The 8667-nt window shown below is 38.7% G+C and overlaps 1 pseudogene; it reads right to left on the reverse strand.

Moving 5' to 3' along the window:
- Positions 1-6303: 6303 nt before the first annotated feature.
- Positions 6304-8048, reverse strand: LOC103413142 (protein DETOXIFICATION 56-like; annotated as a pseudogene).
- Between the last annotated feature and the right edge of the window lie 619 nt (positions 8049-8667).

Raw genomic sequence — 8667 nt, forward strand, 5'->3', positions numbered from 1 at the left:
TTTTTTTTAGAAAAATAAAAATTTGTGACAACCCGTCCATACATTTACAATTTTATTAATTTAAAAAATATGAATTTACGAAAATGTCCTTAGAGGCGAGGTTGTTGACTTTTGTTGACTGTCATTTCACGATGGGTACAAGCTACTATTTTAGTGTATTCTCGAAATACTCAACGGTACAAACACGTAGGCGCAAGTGGAATCGAATTTGGAGTTATAACGAAGATTTTACGTATCAAAACATCGAACATTTTTCGAATATTTTGTGTTTCGTCTTTAGTGACATTGTTTTGTGAGCCACTAGGGCCCACATATTCCCCCCCTGTACCCGTCATTCTCCTCCCCTTTTTTGAAAATATGGAGCTCTCTCTCTAAACACTCTCACTCTCTCAAACTCTCTCCCTCACTCTCGGCCCTCTCCTTCCTCCCTAAAAAACCAACCCTCCTAGAGGTTTTTCACTCAAACAACAACACACAACAACAACCTAGACTACACCACAACCTTCCCTCATAGTTCCTACAAGTTCTTGAACCAAGAAAATAGAAGAAAAACCATTCGAAAACTCACCTCTAAGATGCACTATTCAAGGAACTTCTCCGACAATCTCTTGCCATTTCCGATGAAGGTAAGCCTCAAAATTGATCTCTATTGTTGTACGTCGTGTCTAGGTTCACGATTAGTAAGTTTTTGGGTGGTTTTGGTGGTGTAGGAACTCGGAAAAACTCAAGGAAAGTCACTATGCAAATCTGGAATTTTCCAGGCATTGGTCGTTTGGCCATTTTCCGGCCAACTTCGGCCACCACTTGGACCCCACTTGGTATGAATCTATTCTCCACATTCATAACTACATTTTGGGTTTTGAATCATTGAGTTTGGTTAAATATCGAACTAGAAATTAGCTTTCAAATTTGGGATGAAATATCTCAAATTCTGGAAAACTTAGACCGTGGCCATTTGGCCACATTCAGGCCATTTTTCCGGCCAACACAGACATTAACTTGGCTCTATTTAGGTATGGTTTTTTTCCTTGCATTTCCTACTTCACTTAGGTCTTTGAATCATCAATTTTGGTTGAGAAACGAATGAGATATCGTTGTTTAAAATTTGAGTTTCACTTTAGAGTTTCACCCCAAAAGCCCAGCCCTTATTCTTTTGGTCCGAAGTTTTAGGCCATTGACCCATGACTCTTTAACCCAAGATCCAGTTGGTCCATTTACCTAATTGGGCTTAGAATATTCTTCGAATGTTCTTTGGAATATTCTTCGAATATTTCTTATGTGGGCTTTTCGTAAACCGTTGACTTTTCCGTTGACTTTTTACAAAATTTGCTCGGGACCCTCCTTAGAGTATTTCGACGCACTGATTCCAAATCCACTATTCGTTTTTCAAAATTCAAGCATTTTAATTGAGTTTTACTAATGCGTCCCAATATTATGCTTAGGTGCGATTACTATCGAAGACTCCGACTTCGTAGCTCAAACGGATGTGTCATCACAAGTAACTATGAGTGGGCAGTTTGTTTTTATACCTATACATAATTATAGTTTCCATAAATGCGTATTTACTTCACCTTTACGTTTATATTGCCAAGTATCGTTATTGTGATATTAATTGTGATAAATGTTGCTATATGGTTGGGATATTACTGTCCTGACATTCATACATACTTGTACATGCTCATCTTGCTGCACCCGGTGTTAGTACTTGCCCCAAGGCCGGTGCCAATCCTTCATGTGTATGTTCACATTTGCACCGTTCGCTCGCCTTGGATCCAAGTTAGGTGCCAGCCCTGTCATACAGTTTGCATTAGGTAATTGCAACTCGCATGTGACCGTGCTTCTGCACCAGCCTTCACGTGATCGTAGTACTAAAGCGTATTGATTACACTCAGTCCTGTTCGTGTCAGAAATTATATGTACAAACTCGTGTGTCGTCTTAGATGGATAAGCACTTAGTTATACTTGATTATCACATGATTATATTACTGTGGCATTTAATATATCATGACTTGGCATATTTCTAGTTATATTGTTGTTGTACATTTGTTTACATACTTACGTAGTATGTTTTATGGAAACTATACTTGTTTTACGCAAGGGGTTACTATGTTCGAAAATAAAGGTTTTCTTACAAACATTGTTTTGCTAACCCACTCAACTTTGTTTTTCGCCCCTCTAAGTTTAGTAACTGTGCTTACATGTAAACAAGGATTTTGGCAAAATCTCAAGAGATGGTTATCTTCAGTGGTATAACCCTCATCCTATTTACTATATTGTGTTATGCTCTGACATCATGTGTGAAATGTCTTCAATCCCGCTCACTTGCACACTCTTTTGATTAGGCACTTTTAAGTTTAAATTTATTCACGTCCTTTTTTCCACTACACTACACTTTATGGCTTCGTCACCCTCCAAGTGTCTGCCAGCATAACTCGATTTGAAGTTCAAGTGGACATTTCGGGTCGAGGTGTGTCAAATTGAAAATAAAAGAATGGAATCCAAAATCTGAAAATTAAAAACAAAGTAGTTTCATTTAACAAATATGTAAATTTCAAATATGTTAAATAAAAACTGAAAACGATAGGATTATCAAGCTACCCCAAATTAGCTGTAGGAGATAAATAGGCCATCTCCAACCGAAAAAAGGTCAAAGGGCCATGTTTAACCTTATAGCTCTGCAAAATATTTTTTTTTTTAATGAACATTGACAGACCATATTTTATACCATCTCCAACCGAGATGACCAAAGAGTCATAGGCAAAAACATAGCCCGTTTGACAAAAAATCCATTTCCAACTGAAGGGGGCTAATTCTTAGCCCCCTCAATAATTTATTATTTTAAATGAATTAATATGGTTAATTGAACCAAACTACCATATTAAAATAAAGTATTTGGACATATTTTTGAGTGCTACTTGTCGCTAAATGAATAAGCCTCCAGATTTCTTATCTTTATATAATGAAAAGGATGTGAAAAATTGATGAAGAATTGAAATAAAATGATGTAAGATAGTATGGAATAGTGAAAAGGAGGTGAGAAATTGTGTAAAAATGGCTTAGGTATTTATAAAAAAAGTTAGAATTCTTTTTTATTTTTTTAAATTTCGTCAAAAAAAAAAAAATCTAACAGTAACTTGACATAAGCTACCATGGGTTTATGCTGGTGCAAACTAGGGCTAGCCCTAAGGAAGTGCAAGTGGTGCCACTACACATTATTTAGTAGCCGAACTCGAGTCTTAGCTCAAGTGGTATTAATGCATCTTAATATTGGCTGAAGGGAGGGGTTCGCAACTCGTCTCCATTATTTATTTAATTTTTTTTATTAAATGCATAAGCTTCCACAAAATAATATAAAAATTCCACACAATAACATGAAAATTCGAACCCTGAACCTCTAAAAAGTTAAGGAAGAACAATATGCTACCTTTTTGCTTATTGATTTGTTAAATTTGTTTGTGCTATTAGAATTTATATAAACTCAAATGAAAACTAATTTTTTTTTTTAACAAAAAAAATTAAAAATTAAATTCTTAGCACTTTTTAGGGCCTCGAATTCACTTTTGCACCCTGAAATCTTAGAGCCGGCTCTGGTGCAAACATGTTGGTTGTCTCCTTTTGGCGAGCCTGCTGGCCTGGTGGATGAATTATGGCCTAGTAGGGCCCACATACCTTTTGGCCTAGCCCTCGGTTAAAGACGGTTTTTGTGTCAAAATGAACTATATTTTAGCCTATGATCATTTGGCCGGATTGGTTGGAGATGGCCTAATCGAATTCGAGCCGTGCACACCCCATACAGGGTAGGAAAAGCCCAATTGTAAAGAACTTTGGGTTGAAGAAATGGCCCTGTCCTTGCTTCCTGCCCCCCATATCCTTCCACATATCCAATTCAACCCTTCACTCGGGAAATGGCCCTTCACTCCCTCTCCAAGCTTCCAACGACCACCTTCGCCCTGATCCCTAGAACTGAACCCGACTCCACTACGAGACCCAACAATTTGCAGAGCCCATGGCTGAGCACCAACAACCTCTCGCTTCTGCCCTCAAGTCTCAGAATCAGAACCCAAGAGCCGAAGCTCCACCGTTTCTCCGCCATCGTCTGTCTCAGCCTCTCTACCGCGTAAGTCCCACTCTCTCGCATCCCCAGCACCTCAATTCTCTGGAATTTTCAATACTTTTTTTTCTTCACGTTTTTGGATGACTAAGCTCAACTTCAGATGCTTCTGACTTGGTCATTAAAGAAATGCGGAAATAGTTTCGTCCATTGAGAAAGTGCCCAAATGAGTATTTTTGTCTGATTTTCTTGGTGGGTTTTTTTTTGTTTTGATTTCTGGGTTTTGTTGGGATTGAGGTTTTGGAATTGGGTTGGTGGATGCAGGTAGTCTTGGTGGGCTATAAAGTCATTTTCCATGGGTGAATTGGAAGCCAGGAAGCCAAGTATGCAACTATTGGGACTGAAGCAATTCTCATGGGGATCCACATTGAGGGTAAACAATTTTCTGACCATTCTATGCTTTTATTGTTGTTAATTTTAGTATTTTTTTTTCGGGTAGTTTTTTCTGAAATCATCTTCCTATATGTTGTCTTACTGCTGCTATAATTACGTCTGGATTCCATTTTAAATCATGTTGAATTACACTTTGAGGTGGAAAACAATCCTTAGAATTAAAGGACTAATATTTGTAAATCTAGAACTGTAAAATTTGAAATTGAGATGGTTGTGGGATTAAGATAGTGTTGAATGTGGATAACTAACGTGAACTGCATATGTTGAAGCTCAGTTGGCAAATTGTGTGCACGCTTCTACGGTTATAATTTATGCACAACAGCTTTGTTGTGAAATTAGTGAAGGTAAAAGGGGATGCAAATATAAGATACCAAGACTATGTTTATCATCTTTACCAAGAAAAGAAAGCTATCTTATGAATATCTGATCCTACTACATACTTCCCCTATAGTGAATCTAGTGAATTATGTGGTATACTTAGCTGGCTTTGGATTGGGTAGAAGGAACCAGTCTCGCTGCCAATTTTTTAAGGGAAAATGCAATTACACTTATTAAGGTGTGTGAAGAAACAATTAAGTTACTTGGAAAGCAGACATGTGGTTTTTTAGTCCTAAGCATCCCGCATTGACTGAGGAAGCTCAATGAGTGCTTGATTGGGCTGTTGATAAAAAGAACAAATCTGGTGAATTTCTGGACATTCTATTTGTATAATTTCTTTCTCTTTTGTTGGCCCTTTAATTTATGTGAATTAAATTTGTTTCTGTATATGTATCCTGAGGTGTTCTACTAGTTTGGGATTGGTATGAATGCTCAATCAAGTGGTATCTTGGGTATGCAAGAAAACATATGGATTCAAATATATTGATAGGTAATGCATAATATCGTAGATGATATCAACGAACATGTGGGCTGGTAACTTCTTTCGGACAACATAACATATGATTGTGGGATTTTATTTTCTTTGCACCGTGTATGATGTTTCCTATGCTTTGCAATTTCATTCTTCCTTCTGTCATCTGTGAATTTCCATTGTGAAACGTTTTTTTCTGACTACTTTAAATAAGATTTAGTGTGACGTGCTGCATAGTTGCACGAAGAGGATGAGTAGAGGATCCATGGATTGGCTTCTATGAGTTTGCGTTATGTATGGGGTGAAAAGAAACAGTAGTAGAATATCTCTTTTATTTGATGTTATATGGTAAAAACCTTTGCATTATGTGTCAGCTCCTATCTTCCAGAATTCGCAATTATAGATAATGTTGAATTAAGCTATAAGAACACATGGCCATTTTTTTTCTTATCGGGATTCTCAATTCTTTTTGCTGCGCTATGAAGTCTATGTGATTTAATTTAGTAACATCTCAATTGCAGGCGATAGCATGGAAATTACAACATCTTATCTACTTCTTGGCATCTGGTATGAAGGGGAATCTCCGGGCCACAAGATAATGGCTGGCCTTGGCTTCAATGAGGAGAAAGATAAAGAGCTTGAGTCCTCAAGTACTAAACCTGGATTCATCGACGGATGATATCTTCCATTTGTCTTCATTGATCTGTGATGCAAATTTCTTCACCAAAGAGGGAAACAATGATGTTATTCAGAGAGAGATGTCAATGGCATTGCAAGTTCATCCCTGTACAATGAATTTTTTCTTGCGTTTAATTTGCAAATAGGAGAAAAGTTTATTCATGCGGAATGATATTCGACTTAGCCGGATTCTTTCCGCCATGGAATTGGATTGTCTACATATGCATTTTGGAGGCCACATTAGCCTCTTGCTCTCTAGCAATATCTTGACTGCATAGGAATTGCACACTTTTATATGCCAGGGAATGTTTAACGTACAATAAAACATTGCTAGAACCGGCTGTCGGAGTCACCATTTCATAGGTGGTGAGCCGAAACGTGGTTTACTTATACATGATCCGGTTTTACCGGGAAGATATGACCTTTCTCAGGTTATTCTGGTGCTTGACAACCAACGGATGCAAGTGTCTGTGCCTTGCAACCTTCTTCTTCCCAATTGATCCTAAAAACAAAAATTAGCAACAAAATCAAGCATACAACGATTCCAATTAAGAACCCTACCAGCAATCCACTGAGCCCAAGTGCAATCTTGAAGGCTAAGACAACTCCCAAGGGCAAGGCCAGGAGGTAAAACCCACCAAGATTTGCATACATGGCTAACCACGGTCGCGCCGTTCCCAGGACAATCCCTCCACAAACTACTAAAGGGAAATTCACCACCTCGACTAAAGCCATCAGTAGCATCATCTTCTTCACACCTCCTAAAATTCCTTTGTCATGAGTGAACAAAGACCCCTAACTTCCCCTAGCTCCTAACATCACCAAACCGCCTATGAAACCCGAGACCACACTCACTGCAACAGACACAAATGCAGACTGATAAGCAGGGCCTGCTCTGTTTGCTCCAAGCTCGTTGGAGACACGAGTTGATGCACAAGTTGCCAAAGAAAGCATCACCGAGTAAAGTAGATAGTCGAAGTTTAACACAATTGCTAATACTCCCACTGCCTCCTTGGTATTCGCAAGCCGGCCTGTGAGCAACATCAATATCTCATAGCACCACCATTCAAGGCAGGTAGTGAGGCAGCAAGGTCCACAAAGCTTGAGCAACCTTTTCCAATCGCTGACATGTTAATCAAGCCAACCCCCTTCCTTCCACCTCCCTTCCTTTGCCTTAATTTCAATGACACATGTATACGACGCAAGTAGAACCACAACCATGAGATCAGTGATCCACATAGACATTGCAACACCCTTGAGAACCTTGGCTTTCGCAAGCAAGATGTTAACTGGTATGTGAAAAGCAAGCGCTAGACCCGAGCAGAACATTGATGGCACTGTGATGCCTTATGAGTTCAAGTAGGCCTTAATGGGACATAAGAGTGAAGTAACTACCAAGTCTGGCAAAAGATAGAAGAGGTAGGTCTTCGCAACCATTGAAATGTCTTCTTGCTGGCCAAAATGGATGAGGATTTTGTCAACATTGAGCCACAAGAACCAAATAGGAAGCATTGCGAGGAGCAGCAAGAAAGTTGTCATGAGAAGGGCTTTGTGGAGGAGCTTTATATTTCTAGCTCCAAAAGCTTGACCACAAATAGGTTCCATGGCAGCACAGAGCCCATTTAAAACTGAGAAGCCGGTGACATTAGCAAAAGTGAAGCCAAGCATACCGCCAGCCAGTTGGAGCTCCCCGAGCCTACCAAGAAAAGCTGTTGTGATGCCTATCTTGGCAAACCATGTCAAGTTCACTGCCACAAGAGGAAGAGCTATTTCCCTTTGTATTTTCAGCTCCAAAACCGTAACCTTGAAGAAATTGGATGGCCATTTCTGAAAGGTTTTCTCAGTTGGGTTGTCTTCCAAATTTGATATTGTTGTTGCAGACATTGTGTTAAATGGATTGCAAGATTTGGTGGATTTGTTTCAAATATATATTTTCCAAAGGAAAAGATGAAAGTTTGGTTTTTCTTTTTTGTTTTCTTTTTCTCGAGATAATATTGGTTATTTATGGTGCATTTGTTTCGTAAGGATGTTTGTTTCCTAAAAGGAGCAAATTCAAAGGCTCTTTTTGTAACTGCCAATTATGAAAGAAGAGAGAGAGAGTTGGTGGTGCATTTATAGTGCGTGATGATAATGCATGCAAGGGCCAAACTAAATCTTCATGCTTATCGAATGAAAATGCTAATCAAAACTCCTTTGGCGTAAGGTGCAAAATTAACAAAAGATATAGTCAGGTTAGCTAGAGCAGATGTGCTTCTCTCCCTCTTCATGCTAGTTCAAGTCCTCCTCTTGTAGTTTACATTTGATCAAACTCTCTGCAAGGTTCGTCCGCGGAGTGTGAGTTAGGACCTAAGTGATGCGAAATAGATAAGCACTCAAATTAAACCCTCTTTTTGTCAAATTGTAGCAAAGATGTAAGTAGGGATCGTTCTAGACCGGGGATTAGGAGGGATTGCTAAACGCTTGGAAACTGACTTAAACACTCAAAAACAAAGTTAAAAACACTAAACTAGACTCAAAGAATGCAAAACTAAAAGTTAAAACACTTAAACAAACCTAAAAACCAAAACAGCAACTAGAAGGCTCAAAACTGCCTAAAAACCACTTTCTGGGCAGTTTTGAGCACCTACACTAATTT

The sequence above is a fragment of the Malus domestica genome, chromosome 06 (assembly GCF_042453785.1).
Source record: "Malus domestica chromosome 06, GDT2T_hap1".
In the NCBI taxonomy this organism is placed as follows: Eukaryota; Viridiplantae; Streptophyta; class Magnoliopsida; order Rosales; family Rosaceae; genus Malus; species Malus domestica.